At 37.2% G+C, this 20,118-nt stretch overlaps 1 long non-coding RNA gene across 1 annotated transcript in view; it reads left to right on the forward strand.

The window, feature by feature from the left end:
• LOC306867820 overlaps positions 1-20,118 on the forward strand; it is a 307,945-nt gene that overhangs the window by 267,391 nt on the left and 20,436 nt on the right. The window lies entirely within an intron of this gene.

Raw genomic sequence — 20,118 nt, forward strand, 5'->3', positions numbered from 1 at the left:
TAAACTTCCATGCAGACACACCTATAAACATTCGCACATACATATAAACTCGATGCGCGCGCATACACATCCATAAAACACTCGTGCATACAAATAAACTTCATGCATACACACCTATAAACATTCGCACATAGATATAAACTCGATGCGCACGCATACACATCCATAAAACACTCGAGCATACAAATAAACTTTCATGCAGACACACCTATAAATACTCGCGCATACATATAAACTTCCATGCAGACACACCTATAAACATTCGCACATACATATAAACTCGATGCGCGCGCATACACATCCATAAAACACTCGCGCATACATATAAACTTCCATGCAGACACACCTATAAATAGCTACTCGCGCATACATATAAACTTCCATGCAGACACACCTATAAACATTCGCACATACATATAAACTCGATGCGCGCGCATACACATCCATAAAACACTCGCGCATACAAATAAACTTCCATGCAGACACACCTATAAACATTCGCACATACATATAAACTCGATGGGCGCATACACATCCATAAAACACTCGCGCATACAAATAAACTTCCATGCAGACACACCTATAAACATTCGCACATACATATAAACTCGATGCGCGCGCATACACATCCATAAAACACTTGCGCATACATATAAACTTCCATGCAGACACACCTATAAATACTCGCGCATACATATAAACTTCCATGCAGACACACCTATAAATAGCTACTCGCACATTCGCACATACATATAAACTCGATGCGCGCCCATACACATCCATAAAACACTCGCGCATACAAATAAACTTCCATGCAGACACACCTATAAATACTCGCGCATACATATAAACTTCCATGCAGACACACCTATAAATACTCGCGCATACATATAAACTTCCATGCAGACACACCTATAAACATTCGCACATACATATAAACTCGATGCGCGCGCATACACATCCATAAAACACTCGCGCATACATATAAACTTCCATGCAGACACACCTATAAACATTCGCACATACATATAAACTCGATGCGCGCCCATACACATCCATAAAACACTCGCGCATACAAATAAACTTCCATGCAGACACACCTATAAATACTCGCGCATACATATAAACTCGATGCGCGCACATACACAGCCATAAAACACTCGCGCATACATATAAACTTCCATGCAGACTAGGGTGACCACCCGTCCCGCATTTTGCGGGACCGTCCCGAAATTGGGAGCTTTGTACCGCTTCCTGAAAGAGGTAAGGTGCGTCCCGCATTTCAATTATGTATTCTGTATGTTTTTTTTTTTTCATCCCAGAAACTGAAATACCAAAATAAGAAATACATTAAAAACTGACTGGCATTTAAAACCCCATTTGCGCAGTCGTCATGTTCTAGCTAAGAAAATAACCAACCCACACAGTCGTAGACAGGGAGTTTTCCGCAGATGACGACTGCGTGGACGGCACAAAGGATGTGCGGACCTCATCAAGGGCTCGAGCACCACCGACGGAAATGGTGGAGCGCACACGGAAAAACACGATATTCTCCTTTCATTGAAAAAAAAAAAAAAACGGTTGCAGCTTTCAGACACAAAGTAATTTCAAAATCCAGTATCTCAAAATATTAGAATATTTCCTAAGATCAATCAAAAAAAGGATTTGCAAAGCAGAAAAGTTCAAGCTCTTTAAAGTATGTTCAATTATGCACTCAATACTTTGTCGGGGCTCCTTTAGCACAAACTCCAGCGTCAGACCAGACTCTGGGACCTTGATTTCCAAAGGAAATGCAAAATGTACTTTCATCAGAGAACATAACTTTGGACCACTCCGCAGCAGTCCAGTCAAGACGCTTCTGACGCGGTCTCTTGTTCAAGAGTGGCTTGACACAAGGAATGCGACAGCTGAAACCCATGTCTTGCATACGTCTGTGCGTAGTGGTTCTTGAAGCACTGACTCCAGCTGCAGTCCACTCTTTGTGAATCTCCCGCACATTTTTGAATGGGTTTTGTTTCACAATCCTCTCCAGGGTGCGGTTATCCCTATTGCTAGTACACTTTTTTCTACCACATCTTGTCCTTCCCGTCGCCTCTCTATTAATGTGCTTGGACACAGAGCTCTGTGAACAGCCAGCCTCTTTAACAATGACCTTTTGTGTCTTGCCCTCCATGTGCAAGGTGTCAATGCTCGTCTTTTGGACAACTGTCAAGTCAGCAGTCTTCCCCATGATTGTGTAGCCTACAGAACTAGACTGAGAGACCATTTAAAGGCTTTTGCAGGTGTTTTGAGTTAATTAGCTGATTAGAGTGTGGCACCAGGGGTCTTCAATATTTTCACAATATTCTAATTTTCTGAGAAACTGAATTTGGGACATTCATTAGTTGTCAGTTATAATCATCAAAATTAAAGTAAATAAACATTTGAAATATATCAGTCTGTCTGTAATGAATGAATCTAATATACAAGTTTCACTTTTTGAATGGTATTACTGAACTAAATCAACTTTTTTCATGATATTCTAATTTTATGACCAGCACCTGTAATTACTAGTGGATGCGCTACACTTTTGTTGTTTAAAAAGTGACCAATATTTTATATGTAGATTTCTCCTCTCGAAACTGTTTCTCAAGTGCATTCTCTCATCACCGCTGCGCGTGAATATGACGAATCACAACAACACTACAGAGACCTGAGGGGATTAAAAGCAGGGATTAAAGTCCAAAACCTGACTTGAAATAACCTAACAAATCAATCGGGGCTAAATCGGTTATAAAGGACAATGTAAGTTCACACAATCTAACTAATTTGTGCGTTTTTTGTCACGTTTATTCTTAAGCAGCCCTTAATGTCGATCATGGATCAAACCGATCCAGCATGGCAAACAGCGAATATATTTGTGCTGTTTAATGCATTTGAGACGTTTTGTTTTCCTCAGTGCATAAGTGACATGTCACGAGTATATTTTTCATCTGTAAATATTAGAAAGTCATGCAAATATATCCATTTTGCTGTCAGGAGTGGGCTTACGCGAGTGGACGAGCACTGCTGCGCTCATGCGCACTAAAATAGGAGCGCAAAATATGCCAAATATGCATTTTATGATAGCAGTAACTGTAAAGGGACTATTGTAATGGGTAAATAAAATGTATGCTAATACAGTCCTAATTACTTAGCTCAGATGAGTTAATGTGTGGTTCTTATAGCAGTTCAAATGTAGTTTTAATTTAGTGATTTTAACTTTGTTTAGTGACTGCTAATGCTTTAAAGAGCAATGCTAGATTGTGATGTTCTAATGCTATCTGTTCGAACTATAAAAGGTACAGCTGTTATAAACCAGAGAGAAAGGCTGCATGGCCACAGTGTCTGAGGTAGATCTTTGTTAAATTTTCTTTATGGAAACAAAAAAATTGACTAACTGATATAAGCCTAGCCTATTTGGTAAACTTGTTTTATGAAACAGGCCTCGAGGTGTTAAAAGTCAGAAGACACAAGTTAATTTATGATTTGCTGTCTGTCTGTACCAAAGAAATAAAAGCGATCATAGTTTTTCCATTGCATCGAATCGCATTGTGTTGAATTGAATCGCACTGCATCGTAATAGAGGTGAATCGCATCGCTAGCTGCTTCAGATGTATCTTCAATGTATCAGTTATGGAGATGCACATCCCTATTCTCCAAGGACCACAGCTGGAGAATTGCAGAAAATAGTTGAGTCTCGGGGTCAGAAAACCTTAAAAAAACCTACATCAGCACATGTTGTTTGGGATTCCTTCAAGAGCAATTCTCCTAGCTCATCCAAAAACAAACTCCTGCATATTCGGTTATCAGACACAACTGGAGCTTCAAATGGGACTGGCTTCTATGATCAGATGAAACTAAAAAATAAGCTTTTTAGCAGCAAACACTTAAGATGGGTTTGGTGAACACAGGGATAAAAAGTACCCCATGTGTACAATGAAATATACTGCAGTATTTGTGATGTTGTGGGCCTATATTTCTGCTGGAGGTCCTGCACATCTTGTTTAGACACATGGCATCATGGATTCTATCAAATACCAACAGATAAAAAAATGTTAGAAATCTTATAATGGGCCATGTTTGGATCTTCCAACCGTACAATAATAAAGTGTCACTTTTTCATAGCTTTTCTGAGACACTTGCATGTTATTTGTCCTGCTCTTTTTCTAGCAAACATTCACTCATCACTAAATTAAAACTTAAAGCGAAGACCTGATTATTTCAGGAGCTTTGTCACCAGTCCATTGTTTTTGAATGTCGGTGCTACTTCTGCTATATTTTCACACTTAAAACAATAATTTGGTATTCCCCTTGTACCATTGTCCTCTTTTATGCTAAGAAATAAGTCAGCTGGCAGTTCTCTCCAAAGTGGTTCCACTGCTGCCAGCATTAAGACGAAGTATGATTCTATATAACACTTTTAATAGTCAGGAAATTACTTGTCTTTTAAAGTTTTGATTCGATATACTTACCTGTTGATGAAAAATAGCTTTAAACTTATACCTTTTTTTTTTGTTGTTAGTTTTATTTAGTAATTTTCAGGAGGGTGTACTCATTTTTGCAACACAAAATTGTATCACTTTGATAAGAAAATCTTATTTTGCTGAATAATTTTGGCATTCTTCTTTGGTAATTAATCAAGCAGGCTTGATGGAGCATTATATCTCCAACGAACGCTAACATGTCATCTAAAGCCCCATTCACACCGCCAGAGATTTTTTTCACTGTATGTCGCTAGACTCTGTAATGTGAAGACGCTTGTGGGCGTTCCTACTTCTGTCGCTCTAATGTTATTGGTAGACTGCACGTCTGGACATATCTTTAGAAAATGCAATCACAAACTATATATATATATATATATATATATATATACACAGTGGTGTGAAAAAGTGTTGGCCCCCTTCCTGATTTTAATTTTTTTTGCATGTTTGCCACACTTTAATGTTTCAGATCATCAAACAAATTTAAATATTAATCAAAGATAACACAAGTAAACACAACATGCAGTTTTTGAATGAAGTTTTTTATTATGAAGGGTAAATCCAAACCCACATGGCCCTGTAATGTATAAATGTGGTAATGCACTGTAGGTTTTTAACAGTAACAATCACTTTTATGTCCTTTCCTTCCACATTTCTCTGTGATGTACTGAAAATTAAACATTTTACTTTGATTTCAGTGTCGATTGAAGAAAACGAGAACGAAGAGGAGAAACATCATGTCAAAACTGGAAAAAAACCTTTGAGTCGCTCTCGACCCAAACAGAAAGTTTTCAAGAAAAAAAGAGACAAGAAATCTTTCACCTGTACTCCGTGTGGAAAGAGTTGGAAACGCGAACAGAATCTCATGGTTCACATGAGGAGCCACACCGGAGAGAAACCTTACAAGTGTTCACACTGCGACAAGAGATTCAGTCAGATATCAACTCTGAAAACACATGAGAGGATTCACACTGGAGAGAAACCATACACGTGTGATCAGTGATATTTCTAAGAAATGTCTTCTTTAATTTATGGTAGCTAATACACTTAATGTATTAATCATATTATTTGGTTGCATGGTTAATGTTTACGCTGTTAATATGCACGCAGTCGCTAGCTAAAGTTTTGAATCTAGTATTATACGAGTCATTCTTCATGTCCCTCTACTTTACAACAGTTGAAATAAACTTTAAATACCAATACATCCTAAAATGTGTGCATGTTTGTATTCTGTAGGGCAAACACAATCTGTGCACTCACTGAGAAAAATGATTTTGTGGTGAAGTAAATACTACATAAAAACAAATGTCATTTCTACATTAATTTAGTTCAGGCAATACTTAAAAAATTTAAATATTACTCAATTTAAGCTTGTAGAAATTAAAGTTTGAATTTATAAGTATATTTTACTTAGAATTGTTTGTTTACAAGGATTCTTTAAGTTATTATCCCATCATGCACTGGGGCATGAATAATTAAAAAGGTCACTGTTTTCGAGTTGTATTTTCACTATTTTATGGTTGCTTTTGTTGTTAGGTTTAGTAACTTACTGTTTTGTGACATCTGGAGTTCACTTTCTACTCAAAAATGACTCATTCATACTCAAACACTGTCCGCTGATTGTTACCGTCATTGTGTATGGTGTACCAGGTATTGAGCTCTCTGTGTTCATTTGGGTAATAATTGTTTTGAGTGGATATATTATGTTAAAAGGACTTCAGGCTGTCTGCTTGCTTACTTTCATGTGTGTAAGTGAACCACGTTCTTTAATAGCGTGTTTATTTTATCCCAGTGCTACATTAAGTACATTTATTACTGCTCCGGGTGTGTGTTCACGGTGTGTGTGTGTGTGTGTGTGTGTGTGTGTGTGTGTATTTGTTCACTACTCACTGCTGTGTGTGTGCACTTGGATGGGTTAAAGGCAGAGCACCAATTTCGAGTATGGGTCACCATACTTGACAATACGTCACGACTTTACTTTACTTTTTTTTTTTATTAACTATGATTGAGTGAACTGTAGCAGTGCCGTAAGCAGACCAATAGCTGAAGTTCTAAAGGTAGTTAAAATGTTATTTTGGATTAATTATATGAATTATATTTTTTATATAAATGAGTTTAAATGTTAAGTTAACACAACTTGAAATTACTTTGTAGATTATATCATGTTGCATGCTTTAAGTAAAGAACATTGAGTGACCTTAAATATTTAAGTTCATATAACAAAGATTATCTTGTTTATTTTAAGTAAAATTGTTCCAAGTTGGGTTTACTTAAGAAAAAAAAAATGGGATGCAAAAATGGTGCATATATATTTTAAGTCAATCTAACACATCAGTTTTACCAGCTGTTAATAGTTTAAAAAAAATTGTTTTAAAATACATATTTCATTGAGTTTTAGAGATTGCATTTGTAACAAAATTGTAATCCATACCTTAGAGAGGTATCATGGAATGTACTTGCAACAATATAACATTTTAACACAAATAAAGTGGTTATGTTGTGAATATAGATTATATTCAACATGTACGATTTTATTATAAAAAATAATATTTTAATGTGTTAATTGCCACATTAAGCTCGTTTTATTGGTGTCAACAGACTTAAGGAAAAAGATAAACTGTTTTGACATTACTGTTCTGATGAAAATATCCCACAAGCATGTATTTCATTTATCTGTGATAACCCATTTTTGATATAAAACGGGTGTGAAACTCAGTTCCTGGAGGGCCAGAGCCCTGCAGAGTTTGGATGCAACCCTAATTAAACACACCTGATCCAGCTAATCAAGTCCTTCAGGCTTAATTGAAAACTCCATAGTATGTGTGTTGGAGCAGGGTCGGAAGTTTGACACCCCTGATATAAAAGATAAAACTAAAACGCAATAAACAAGTTAAGTTGGATTCAATTTGGTAGGTCATTTGTTTCTTGCAAATTAGTGAATTTGAATTGAATTTAGAATTCACTAAAAAGAGGCTTCAAATAGATAGATAGGTGAACATAAATCGTTAATATAAATTAGTTAATATAGATTGTTAAAATGTGTGGATTAGTGTAAAATAAACTCAGTAACTGATTTATCTTTAATTTTGGCAGATCTGTTCCACCTTCAGTGAAGCTCCTCCCACAACAATCACATCTTCAGTGAAGCTCCTCCCACAACAATCACCTTCAGTGAAGCTCCTCCCACAACAATCACCTTCAGTGAAGCTCCTCCCACAACAATCACCTTCAGTGAAGCTCCTCCCACCACAGTCACACCTTCAGTGAAGCTCCTCCCACAACAATCACACCTTCAGTGAAGCTCCTCCCACAACAATCACACCTTCAGTGAAGCTCCTCCCACTGCAGTTCAGCAATAAATGCTGGAATATTCTCATCAGTCTACAAGTGAAGACGAGCATCAGAGCATCAGGAAGAAGTGAAATCTGCAGAGACAGAGTTTATTGAAGGACAGAGAGAACATGAGAGATCCAGAACCCTGCAGAATGAAACACACTGAAGAACAAACAGGTTGGTGATTTATTCTTGATGCTTCTTCAATGAAGCTGAAGAACAATTAAGTTATAATTCTTCAAGCAGTTAAACCTATTTAATGATTGATGTAAAAAAAAAAAAAAAAAAAAAAACATGAGCTGTTAAGTGGTTAACAACCAATGTTTTAACAACGCTATAATCAGAATTTTAGTTGTTTTTATTTTACCTTCTGAAACTTTTTTTACAAAATCAATTATTTTTCTCACAATGGTTGTGTAAAAACCTTTATTACCGGGTCATTGGATGAATTGGAAATATTCTTCTATAGTCAGAGTTTTATTGCTCTGTTGGAAAGAACAGGAATCATGGAGGATGCCATGTTCATTCTTACCTGTTTCTTGGGCAAATCTTGTTGAAAGTGTAATCGTAGACATACCTATTATCTCCAACCACAAAACATGGTAGTTACGGCGTGTGTGTGTGTGTGTGTGTGTGTGAGTGTGTGTGTGTGACACAGTCATGGCCAAAAATATCGGCACCCTTAGTAAATATGATCAAAGAAGGCTGTGAAAATTAATCTGCACTGTTAATCTTTTTGATCTTTTATTTAAAAAAAAAAAAAAAACACAATCTAACCTTTCAGTGGATAATAAGAATTTAAAATGGGGGGGGAATATCATTATGAATTTTTCTCTAATGCACATTGGCCACAATTAATGGCACCCTTTTATTCAATACTTTTTGAAACCTCCATTTGCCAGTTTAACAGCTCTAAATGTTCTCCTATAATGCCTGATGAGGTTAGAGAACACCTGACAAGAGATCAGAGACCATTCCTTCATCCAGAATCACTCCAGATCCTTCAGATTCACAGCTCCATGACGGTGCTTGTTGTTTTTTTTTTTTATTTATTTATTTTTTTTTATCTGTTAGTATTTGATTGAATCCATGATGCCATGTGTCTAAACAAGATGTCCAGAACCTCCAGCAGAAATATAGGCCCACAACATCAAAAATACAGCAGTATATTTCATTGTCCACATGGGGTACTTTTTATCCCTGTGTTCACCAAACCCATCTTGAGTGTTTGCTGCTAAAAAGCTCATTTTTTAGTTTCATCTGATCATAGAAGCCAGTCCCATTTGAAGTGCCAGTCCTGTCTGATAACTGAATATGCTGGAGATTGTTTTTGGATGACAATTTGTTTTTTAAAGGTTTTCTGACCCTGAGACTCAACTGTTTTCTGCAATTCTCCAGCTGTGATCCTTGGAGAGTCTTTAGCCACTCAAACTCTCCTCCTCACTGTATATTTGGACGATATAGACACACATCCTCTTTCAGGCAGTTTCGTAACATTTTATGTTGATTGGAAATTCTTAATTATTGCCCTGATGGTGGAAATGGGAATTTTCACTGCTCTAGCTATTTTTGTTTAAAGCCACTTCACTAATTTGTGAAGCTCAATTATCTTTTGCTGCACATCAGAAATATATTATTTGGTTTTTCTCATTGTGATGGATGATTAAGGGAATTTGGGCTTTGTTTTCCCTCCTATCTATATTTCTGTGAAACAGGAAGCCATGGCTGGATAATTTCATGTTCATAATCGCCCTGGAGTGCTCAAAATTGTGAATATCAATGGGAGTATACTTCAGAGATATTTTACTCCTAAGAATTTCTAGGGGTGCCAATAATTGTCCAACTTGTATTTGAGAAAAACATTTATTTTATAATGATATTTCCCCCCATTTTAAATTCTTATTATCCAATGAAAGGTTAGATTTTTGTGCATTTATTTTTTTTAAATAAAAGATGAAAAAGGATTAACTATGCAGATTAATTTTCACAGCCGCCTTTGATCATATTTACCAAGGGTGCCAATATTTTTGGCCATGATTGCGTGCGTGTGTGTGTGTGTGTGTGTGTATACATATAAGTGAGCAAAAAAATTATCGGTATCTTGTAAAGCTTCAAATATTCATAGATATCATAAATATAATATAGACACTTGTTTCACTTCAAATATCACTCTTTTGTGGGATTTTTGGTGATTTACTGTAAATGTAAAACTTTATTTACTTTGATTTAAGACCTGATGGAGGTGAACGAGGAGAGTGAAGAAACAGAGAAGAAACAACATCACGGCTCGACTGATAAAATATTACAGAAAAGCACAAAAGCATTTTTAATTTCACATAAAAGCGGAAAGAATTTTCCATCTACACTAAATCTAAAAATTGAAATTGGAGAGAAGCCATTCAACTGTGAGCAGTGTGGGAAAAGATTCACACAAAAAGGAAAGCTTAAACGTCACATGAGAGCCCACAATGGAGAGAAGTCGCACATAAAACCATTTCACTGTGATCAATGCGGTAAAACCTTTATGACTTCAGCAATATTAAGAAGACACCTGCCAGTTCATGCTAAGGAGAAGTCTCACATGTGTTCTTTGTGTGGAAAAAGTATTGCACGATTAGACAGTTTTAGAAATCATCTGAAGAGACATAATGATGTTAGACCTCATGTGTGCATTGAATGCGGAAAGAGCTATATTTCAGCCAGTGATTTGAAACAGCACCAGAGGATTCACACTGGAGAGAAACCTTACAAGTGTTCACATTGTGACAAGAGATTCAATCATTCAGGAGCCGTGAAGATACATGAGAGGATCCACACTGGAGAGAAACCGTATCACTGCCCTCCATGTGGGAAGAGTTTCACTGTGTTGTCTTCTCTAGTTAGTCATTCAGAACGCAAATGTATGAAATCACAGTAAGTAGTCCATCTTCAGGTCCAGGATTTTAACATGCAGAACAATAGTGCCACCAGTGTTCCTCATTTACTTGCATGAGATTAGTCACTTAGGAACAGAATCTGTAGAATCTGAAATATTTATTATTCAAATTGTGTCTTGCCTCTGGAAACTGGTAACGGTTTTTGTTTTTGGCAGAAGGGCCACACTGGAAGGAGAGGACAGTGAGAATATGGGAGATACTGAAGAACAAAGAGGTTGGTGTTTACTCTTGATTCTTCATTATTGAGGCTGAAGAACTTTTAAGTTGACAATTTCCGATTTACTGGAAAACATTTGGTGCAAAGAAAATTTTCAGTTTTCTTTGCGTTGCAATGCAAAAGAGATTAGAGCGCTATCATCGTAAATAAACCTGTCACATTGACAGCATACCTGTCTGTCCATCTCTGTCTGAAAAGCACTGATGCAACTTAAAAAAAATATAAATACTAAATTAATGTATATCTATGAATATACTGGGAGTCTATGGCAGCCCATAAAAAAACAAATTGTAAAAAGGTGTTGAAATTTGGCATACAGATAGACGACTGTAACCCCAGCAGTTTTGGTCACCTCAATCCCTCTAACTAACACTACCAATGATCCAGTGTTGCACTCACATTCATGCTAATAACTTTTGAACCGTAAGTTATTGTGACTTTGCCATATCAGCCATTTCTAATATTGTTGTAAAATGCCATATTTTATTAACTCACTGATACAACTTTACAAAACTTGGTAAGTGTCATCAACCCCATGCCCTGAAGGTGTTGAAAAGTTTTGGGGTTGTGCGTAGATTTTTGGGGAGTCATGCCAAGAATAGAAATACCAATTTTCCAAACTTCCTGTCCTCCATTTAGATTTTTCTTTAAAAACATACGTTTTCTAATACCTTCTAGACTGTTGCTTTGATTTTCATGAAAACTTAATCAATCATCCTCAGACCATGGCAACAAAAAACATGGAATTGAGTACCCAGAAAAGCGCTATATAAATGTAACTAATTATTATGAAAGGAGTACGAGAACACAGTAGTTTTGAAAAGTGAATGATCAGTATTTTAATGAGAACAATGATTTCAACTGTACAATGGGGTAATTTAGCTTCAGATTACTTGCCTAACTCCTTATCCAAAGACAATCAACAAAGAAATTCCAACAAAAATAGCCTACCTCCCCAAAAGGTTATTATATACAATTATTTACAGTTGTTAGCAAACAAGTCCAAACAGGGGCAATCCAGAATCTAGGTCGGAGAATAGGCGGTAGTCAATAGTACAAACAATTGGGCAAAACAAACTAGCAAACTACAATTGAACTCTCTCACGGTCAAACACACACAGATTCTCAGGCTAACTAACTAGCAGAGCAAGCGAGCACGAAGCTAAAGCAGGAAGTGATGATGAAGTCTCTTATAGGCGTCCAGGAGTCAGCTGACCAGGCAGGGTGTGGCACCAATTGGACTGCAGGAACCAATCAGACATCCTCCTGCACAGAAACACACACAAACACCTCCCAAACAAAAGACAACACGCAGAAATAGAACAAAAGGGACGTAACATCGTCAGATCATCTTCAGCCCATGCTGGCAAAAAGTTATTGCTTTTGTATTGATAGATTAAATAGTTTTCGATATACCACATCAACGAATTTGATGCCATTTGAAGCTGTATCTCTGGAAAGATTTGGCATATGACACCAAATATATATGTTCTTAAGTGAGTAGCCAACGAAATATGCTTGTTGCACCAAGTTTTCACAGAACCTTTAGCACATGAAAACACTTTACCTCCGCACTCATTTTTGATGATTTACTTTGTTTCTTGTAGACCTAAACAAGAAAAAAGAGACCGAGGCCAAAAGAACAATCAGCTGCCCTCAGTGTCAAAAATGTTTCAAACGTAAAACGCACCTCAACCTTCACATGAGAGTTCATACAGGAGAGAGGCCTTTCACTTGTGATCGATGTGAGAAGCGTTTTAGATGTAAACCACACCTTCGGAGGCACATAAAAACCCACACCGGAGAGAAGCCACACACATGTGAACAGTGTGGGAAGAGTTTCAGAGAACCGCTAGTCCTAAGAGAACACATGCGAATCCACACTGGAGAGAAACCGTTTACATGCGATCAATGTGGGAAGAGTTTCACACACAAAAAATACCTGAAGATTCACATGAGCGTTCATAGTGTAGAGAAGCCGCACACGTGCGATCAGTGTGGGAAGACTTTCAAAAGGAAAGAAGCCATGAAGTGCCATATGAAGATCCACACGGGAGAGAGGCCGTACACGTGCGGTCAGTGCGGGAAGAGTTTTGCACACAAAGTGATTCTTAAGAAACACATAAAAATCCACACCGGAGAGAAGTTGTTCACATGCGGTCAGTGCGGGAAGAGTTTTGCACATGCCGTCACGTTTAAATTACATGCGAGTTCCCACAGGAATTCACCCTGAAGATCCACTTGAAGTTTCATATGAAGAAGCTTCATTCGTGTTCTTTCTGTGGAAAGTGCTTTAGTCACGGGTTCTTTTAAAATTACATCAGAAAAGACACGCTGGTGAGAAGAATCATATTTGCTTTGACTGCGGCAAGTCCTTTTTTACAGCTCTTGAAGTGAACACACACCAGAGAATCCACACTGGAGAGAAACCTTACAAGCGTTCACACTGCGGCGAGATTCAGTCGGTCAGGACATCTGAAAACACATGAGAGGATCCACACTGGAGAGAAACACCCATCTTCAAGACAAGCCGTTTTAAACTTTTTCTATTTTATTGTCTGCTGAATCTACTTGCATTAAGAATGAACTCATTCATAATTTTAGTTGTATTCGAAAGCCATGAATTATGATCGCTTTTTGGGCTTTCAGTGTTTTACTTCTAAAAGGCCTAATAAATCATTTTTCACCCTACACATTACTGAGATGCTTGTTTGTCTGCAATAACTGTTTTAGCCTTTTTCTCAAATTTTTTTCATTGTGAACTGTATTTGGTCTTTTTTTTGTAACTGTAAACCAGTAGTATAGGGTTTTTTTGTTTTGTAATGAGAATACTGTTATGTTTCCCTCCCAGCCTTACACTCACCCCATCCCAGAGTGAAACCTCATAAGCACCACCACACTCATTAAAGCGTACAGTATCCAATTACATGTTGAGAGCGTTCTGAAAGACTGCCTATGTGTTAAAAACATGTCAATTCAACAAGACTTTAACAGCCAATGACATTTACAGCTCGGGAGACTGGACTGATTTTCTACTGTTTAGTGTTAATCATCTAACTCTGAATCAGAATGAGCTTTATTGGCCAAGTATTATTACACATACGAGGAATTTAACGAACAAAAATGCTCCAAACGTTTTTCTAAATTAACTTGACGTCACTTAAAGAAACGAAATATAATAATTGTGCCATTACACAAAACTGAACTATTTTAATATCCGAAACCGTAGTATAAACTGTTTTAGGAGACGGGGGAAAAAAAGACGGGCTTGGGTCGGTAATTCTGATAAGCTGTCAGATGAGGGCCGGGCTAGGGCCTAAATTTGAGGCCCATACAGGGCTCTATGCGCTTTACAATCTGCACCACTGGAGTTTATGATTCAAAGCCGTTTTTAAATAGTCTTGACAGTCCCAATCACACGTTGGTGGGTGGAGTTAGTGTAAATAGTCTTACATTATCAAAGAACATTTATCATTGGCAGAATTAAAGCAATCTCAAAAACTCCCATTAATCACTGAAGTTGCTTACATTGTGAAATTAATATCTTGCTTACATCGTACGCACTTCTGCACTTAGTTGTTTCTGATGAGAGACATCGGCAGAGAGCAGAATTCATTCAGGGAGCGCGCGCTGAACAAAACCGCTGTTTCAGCGATGACTCATCTGGACGCCTCTTATTGGTCATTATACTCAAACTCAACAGAATCATGTGTGATTGGTTATAATGCATAATGCTGTAAAAAAACACGGTTGTCTCTGGCTCCGTGTCAGCCAGCAAAGACGAGCAAACAATTTAGCAGCTGATGATGTGCCGCACTGAATGATCCAATCACACCGGTGTGATCCTTTATTAAATATAAATAATATTATTCGGCTATTTTTTGTCTTTTGGAAGCTGCATTCAAAATCCACTTGCCTCAAAAATCTGAGGGGAAATCGCGGTCCGGGAGGAGGTATTTCGGCAGGGTCCAGTGCCCGGGGCCCGTGCGTTAATCCGTCCCTGGCTGGGATCAGGACTTGGCTTCATGTAGACCAGGCAAGTTCTTCCACACTGACTGAATCAAGTCTTTTTGAGCCATGCCTTATACACAGAGGCACTGTGAGATAACCTAGAGATTACAATGAGTTAATATTGAGAAGCGGTTCTTCTGCTACTCTTTCAGAAATTTAGTGGGTATCTAATAAATATGATGTTGGTTTAGAAGCAGTGATACGTTTATTTTACTCTTCCTATCCTATAATTGTAAAGCACTGCAATTTTTCTTCGGGGGTGATGAAAGAAGCGGAGACTAATATCATTTTATTTTCGATTTTGAGTTGGGCTTCCAATGATTATGAAAACGAAATATTTGAAGTAAAGTGATTATTGTGCTTCATTCCGTCTACCTTTCCTTCACAGCGCTTTTGTTCCTCTCTAAAAGTCCAAACATGACATTGTAGGATCTCAGAGTGATAATGTGACCAGAACTGAAACTGACCAAGAAGCTGAATCACACAGCAGACCCCGAGTCCACATTTAGGACCAGAGAGATATTTTCATTTGTTGGCTAATATCGACCTGAACACTGCTGTTAGACCTCACTGGAAAACTTGCATTGTTTATTTCATTTATTTTTTGTTCTTTTGTTTGTGCTTTGTTTCAGTTTTCTTATTGTATTATCGTCTTCCATAAATCTTATGCAAGGGAATGCCTCTAAAAATGCCTTTTAACCGGTACATTTCGTGCTAGAAATTATTTATATTACATTGTCATATCACAAAGCCATGTTATTTCTGTTTGTTTGTGTAAAAAATTAATTACTGCTAAGAAAACTGTCAAAGTACCAGATTGATAATCAGTATATTATATTAAGAGCACTAATACCATTAAAACCTTATACCCATCCCTTCTTGTGAGTCAATAAGGAGAGATCAAGTTAGTTTCCACTTTTACTTAGAGTAGTATTTATTAAGTAAATGTTACACATATATTAATACATGATTTTTACTTCTTACATTTTATTAGCAACTTTTATTGTCTGCTGATTGTGTTTGCATCAGCAAAAATGTTTAGCTATCTGAAAGCAATGATGTTAAATAAGTTTTCTTTGCAAGATTCTGTTTAAAATTTCTCAAAGCGTTTTAATGAAGTATAATTCAGCCTACAGATGACTGTCAGTCCGTCTGCATCAGTGACTGGTTTGCCCTTATGTTTGTTTGATGGATGTTTTATGGTTTTAAATGGATTTTGGCGATTTTTTTCAGTAGACCCTCGCTGCAGAACAAAGATCCAGTCGCGTGGTGGACGTCTGTCGGGAAAACCGAGGACTTGGCAACAATGCAGTCGAGAGCGGCTCTGGGTGATGACGTCACCACGCACGCACGCTCCGATCATTCACGCTGCTTTCTTGTGTTTGCACAGCCAAACACATTTTATTTAAGGGTCATTTCTGCCTTGTTTTCGTCGGGTTCAGCGCTATTTGGGCCTCTGCTGATTAAAACGCTTGCAGCAGACAACGAGCATGTGAGGAAAATTAGTTTAAGATCTGAGCGTATTTGTCTTTATGTAGCCATTAGTTGTTTGATTGTTGAGCCTCAGTGAATATAGATAGATATGAAGTTGATTTTTCAGACATATCAACAAGATGTGTTAATGATCAAATTATTTAATTGCTATGAATGCAGTTATCAGGAATTATAACAATGTTTTTAGATACATATGCAAAAAAAAAAATATATATATATATATATATATATATATATATATATATATATATATATATATATATATATATATATAAATGGTTGATCAATATGTTGTCTCACTATCTTTATATTGTCTGGTATTCGTTCTGTATTCAAGATTCAAGATTTTTATTCGTCACATACACAATTATACAGTGCAATTATAAAGTATACAAATATTAAGAAAAAGAAAAGTAGAAAAAAATTTAAGAATAAAATTAAATATAAATGTGCAGGTCAGTATGTTGTTGACTTAAATAGTAATAAAGAGGAATGTGCAAAAAAGTTGTACAGGGTATTTAAATAGCAGGAATATGAGGTAGAGAAAAATTATGAATAGCTTATTGATATAGTGATATTACATGGAGTCAAGTGATGTTATGACACAGAGTTAGAGTTTAGGAGCCTGATGGCCTGGGGTAAGAAGCTCCTCCTAAGTCTCTCAGTTTTTGCCATCAGGCTACGGAAGCGCTTACCAGATGGAAGCAAAGTGAATAGATGGTTACCAGGATGATTAGAGTCCTTGATGATTTTAACAGCTCTATTTTTGCAGCGTTTGAGGTAGATGTCCTGCAGAGAGGGGAGAGTAGACCCTGAGATGCGCTCAGCTAAGCGCACAACTCTCTGTAGTGCTTTGCAGTCCTGATTGGAGCTGTTTCCATACCACACTGAGATGCACTGAGTCAATACACTTTCTATGGTCCCTGAATAGAAAGTTTTCAGGATTGCTGGTGAGACCCTGAATTTCCTCAGCTGTCGCAGATGGTACAGTCTTTGCCTGGCTTTCTTAACCTGTGTTTGGATGCGTGTATCCAAATCAAAAGAGAAGTGTAGGGCCGCTGCTGTCTCTTCCTAAAGTCCATGATCAGCTCTTTAGTTTTGCTCCCCTTCAGAGAGAGACAGTTGTCCTGGCACCATGATGTGAGTCTCTCTACCTCATCCAAGTATGCGGTCTCATCGTTGTTGGAGATGAGGCCCAGAACCACAGTATCATCAGCGAATTTGATAATAGATGTGGAGCCGTGAGAAGATACGCAGTCATGCGTGTAGAGAGGTAGAGCAGGGGACTCAGGACACAGCCCTGTGGGGCTCCTACGTTCAGGGTGATGGAGTTTGAGGTGAACTGGCCAACTTTCACCACTTGAGGTCTGCCGGTGAGGAAGTCTTGAATCCAGTCACAGAGTGAGGAGTTTAGGCCGTGGTCTGTGAGTTTAGATGCCAGCTTGATGGGGACTATAGTGTTGAAAGCTGAGCTATAGTCAATGAATAGCAGCCTTACATAATTCCCATTGTTGCCGTCCAAGTGTGTGAGGGAAGAGTGGAGGACGTGAGAGATAGTATCATATTATGCAAAATGATCATTATGTTTTAATAGAGCAGTTTTATAGTCTTTCAGCAAATATCAGTTTCTACCCACAAATACTTATAAAAAGGGAGATGAACTGCTGCTTATCCTGAATGGATAGGTGAACATCAATAATTAAAATGTGTTAATTACTGTAAAAAACTCTGTAGCTGATTTATCTTTAATTTTGGCAGATCTGCTCCTCCTTCAGTGAAGCTCCTCCCACAATAATCACACCTTCAGTGAAGCTCCTCCCACAACAATCAAACCTTCAGTGAAGCTCCTCCCACAACAATCAAACCTTCAGTGAAGCTCCTCCCACAACAATCACACCTTCAGTGAAGCTCCTCCCACAACAATCACACCTTCAGTGAAGCTCCTCCCACTGCAGTTCAGCAATAAATGCTGGAATATTCTCATCAGTCTACAAGTGAAGACGAGCATCAGGAAGAAGTGAAATCTGCAGAGACAGAGTTTATTGAAGGACAGAGAGAACATGAGAGATCCAGAACCATGCAGAATGAAACACACTGAAGAACAAACAGGTTGGTGTTTATTCTTCATCCTTCATCAATGAGACTGAAGAACTGTAAGAATATAAAGCTTCGAGCAGTTCTTCAAATTTAGTGTTTGTAGTAGAAAAACCTTGTTGAGAATGAACATCGTTAAACTAATAAATAATATTGGGGAGACTCTCTACAGATGGTACTCGGCCAGAATAATACTTTTACCGCTGCGTGTATTTATTGCCTTTTATCGCTAAGTGGCACTTTAACCAGTCTTTGAGTCTTCAAGTTTAAACCCACAAGTTCTTTCATTATTCAACAAAGACTTTATCAAAATAGTGTTGTTTTTTTATATAAAAACGAATAAATGAATGGTAGATGGACATTAATACAAAAATAAACCTAATTAAAATACTATAGCACTGCTTAAGTTAACTTTCCCCACATAAATAACAAAACGTTTCGGGACAGTTTTATCACAAGTTGCCACGTTTGTGTTCCCTGTGCAATTTGTACAATGAACAATACAGAGTGTCTTATTCTTTTTATTGCGATATGTTTTTACATTTGCATTGCACAATTAAAACTGTGCAAAATGAACAACATAAATGAAGAACAAATGTTTGTGCCTCTTTCTCTCTCGCGGGTGCGCTGGTCTCTTTCAGCTAGTTTCTTTGTCTCGTGGATGCACGTCTTGCGTGAAACAAACCCAAGCAACACTGTATATGATATTGTACATAACACTGTATATGCAGCTGCATGTCATCCACATGAAAACTAACACTAACAAATGACTCTTGTGCCCTAAAAGGAACTGAATGAGTTAAAAGAAGAAGAATAAAACAGCTCTTCGTCTCCTGCTCCACTCACATTTGTTTCTTATGAGCAGGGACGCTTTACCTCAACAGCTCCTGTTCAGATGATATCAAATTGTTGGCAATCACAACACACTTCTCAAACATTATAAAACTATAAAACTAACTGAATGCTTGGATCGAACATAATCTAATCTAGTCTGTATACAATCCGTGATGTTCAGTGTGCTACATTTTTGCTCATTTTGATTTTTTTTGTCAGTATTGAAATGTGTGAAATACAAACCCTATTTTACCTAATAAATAATAGTTTAGCTTCAGATACATCGCGAATATGGAAACATATGGCTACATGAGCCCAACTTTACTCTTTCGCTTTAAATTAATTTGTTTTGGCTTGTTTATTGCTGGGCATATATCATTATATTTTATACTGCAGTTATATTATAATTATTCATTACAAATGAATAAACTATATATATTTTTTTCATTCTTGTTCAGTTCTGAATGCGGTTAAATTGAAAAGATTTGTTATAGAGTGAGGGGAACTAAAATAGCCTATGTAGTGTTGGTACATTATAACATTATGCTTTATGTAGGCCTGCCGTTACTATATTACTATAAAATGCGACTTATTTGTGGCTTATGTTTTATTTTTCCTCTTAAAAAGTTAGTTTGGTGTGTTTTTTGTTTTGTTTTGTTTTTTAAAGGTAATTAATCGATTAAAAATTCTTACCTTT

This window comes from Barbus barbus (assembly GCF_936440315.1).
Source record: "Barbus barbus genome assembly, chromosome: 49".
Classification (NCBI taxonomy): Eukaryota; Metazoa; Chordata; class Actinopteri; order Cypriniformes; family Cyprinidae; genus Barbus; species Barbus barbus.